Genomic DNA, 2,500 nt, shown 5'->3' with positions numbered 1-2,500 from the left:
CCTCAGCGATGCAGCGCTTGCTTAGGGTCACACAGTTCAAATTGTAACACACAAAACACTTATTGTTATCTTCCTTCTGAACAGATATTGTATCAAGTAAACGTGAAGTGATAGATAAGACCAGGATGCACGCTATAACTAACAATACAATCAATTTCTAAAGTTAGAAAAAAAGAATTATAATATCACCTAATAGGCATTATGTCTTGTTCTACATGTTACATGTTTCTGTTTGTCAGGGACCCTTTGTAAAGCGCTTTGAGCACGTTTAGTGGATATTGCACTATATAAAAGCACAAATGTTTGTTGTTGTTGCTGTTGTTTTTTTAATGTCCCAAATGGCAAAAAACGAACTAAATTCAATGCCTAACGCTGTAGGCAAGTCATTGAATACCGCTTTACAACGCTTTGAAGATTGTGGAATGAATGCAAAACGTCCTCTGCAGGGCACTACACTGGCTGGTCACCATGTCCATACAGCCTTACCCTGGAAAAACCTATAGGGAATGAGATTAGCGGAAGAGTAGCGTCCCTTGATTGGACGTCACCCATAGTCTGTGACGTCACTGGCGGAAAAAATTATTTTTCTAGTAGTCTGTGGTTGTGCGCATGCGTCTTTCGTCCTCGCTTCCGGTGAAAGCGGCTTGAGACACTTCAAAACCAAATTGAAGTTCTCTCTGTAAGCTGACGTCCAATCAAGGGACGCTACTCTTCCGTTAATCTCATTCCCTATATTATTTAGATTTGGCCAGATAACTCGTCCAATCCGAAGGACGAGTTTCCTGCCAAATCTTAAAATATGGGTTTTTCCAGAGTTCGGCAGCATAATTGCTCCAGTGGGCATCAATCACGTCCGTCTGCTGCTGGCCTCGACAAGCCTGGGGGCGAGTTTTGTTTTCTAATGAGTCTCGCATTCTGTTGGAAAGACATGATGGTTGGAAAAGAGTCTGCCAAGAGATTAAGAAGCATATCATAGAGTATGCATTTTAACCAGTCAACTGCCGTAGCACTGTGGAAAGACACGTATTTAAAAATTAGGTAAGAAAACTCGTCTTCCAAAAATTTGTCGATTTAAATGACCCTTATTTGACAAAAACTGTCAAAACTAGGACATAAAAGCACCAGTAACAAGGTACAAACGGATCGAATATATTTATAAATGCGATTATTTCATCAAAATGCTTCTTGCACAGCGTCTTGTCAGTATCTATTTATTGCAAAACATGTATCTATGTGTCAAAGATTTAGATAACAAACTGCAATCGAATCATCCACGTAAACATTATCATTACCACCAACCACAACTAACTGACGAATAAAGGACGTGGTCTTCTCATATTGTAAAAATATTTGGAGCTTATCACTAGAAGAGTTATTAGCCTTTGATCGACCACTTGATTCGCACTAATCATAGATTAGAGGACATGATAATTACGAGCGTGTCTATGCAAACATTCACGTTCAGGCCTTCATCATAATATCTTGAGATAATTTGATCCATATGGACGTTGAGATGAAACCTTTCTCTTGGTATAATTTTTAAAAAAAAAGAAAATTAAGTCCCGAAATACATGCAAATGCATACACTTTTTGATCTTTAGAGAGAATCTGAGAGAGATAGGGAGAGAGAGAGAGAGAGAGAGAGAGAGAGAGAGAGAGAGAGAGAGAGAGAGAGAGAGAGAGAGAGGGAGAGAGAGGGGGGAGAAAGAAAGAAAGAAAGAAAGAGAGACAGAGAGGAAGAGAGAGAGAGAGCGAGAGAGAGAGAGAAAGAAAGAAAGAGAGAGAGAGAGAGAGAGAGAGAGAGAGAGAGAGAGAGAGAGAGAGGGAGGGAGGGAGGGAGGGAGGGAAGGAGATATATTCTCCTAAACGAAATCTTTCATTGTTCATCATGTCAGATACTTTGACAGGGCTTCCAATGAACACTCTTTCAGTTAACAATGCAATCATATAACATATTGATAATTCGCTTCTTCTTCTTCATCATCATCATCAAACAAACAGACTGATTCAGCCAGACTGAGTATTACTGTCCACGTGCATTATATACGAGATATATACGAGAGTTTAAAATATAATAATTATTGTTAGTACTTTCTTGATCATCTGCAGTGCATCTCGAATAAATGTCTCAATGTTTCTCTGGGGCTTGATACCATCAGGTAAGTTGTTCCATAAGTGGAATGAATTTGGGAAAATGATTAACTCTCTCCTTACCAGCCATTTTCAGGATTTTCCTCAAAACTTCACACCCAACTAACACAAAAATAGATTTTTTATCACTCAAACACAATAGCAGTAATTTCTTGCGACAAATAATTTCTTCAGCAAAACATGCTCTATCTACAACACACTGTTCATTTTCTTTAAATGTTATGATGTACCAGAGAAATTTGAATAAGAAAAATGTTGGTTACATCCTAACGAATGTGACGATTTTCCTATGGTCGGTAAGAAGAGGGTTAAAGATCTTAAGTACGATTCCCTACCAGTCTATATCTGT

This window comes from Berghia stephanieae, chromosome 2, assembly GCF_034508935.2.
Source record: "Berghia stephanieae isolate SIO BIC M18660-M18661 chromosome 2, UCSD_Bste_1.3, whole genome shotgun sequence".
In the NCBI taxonomy this organism is placed as follows: Eukaryota; Metazoa; Mollusca; class Gastropoda; order Nudibranchia; family Aeolidiidae; genus Berghia; species Berghia stephanieae.
This window is presented reverse-complemented; position numbering follows the sequence as displayed.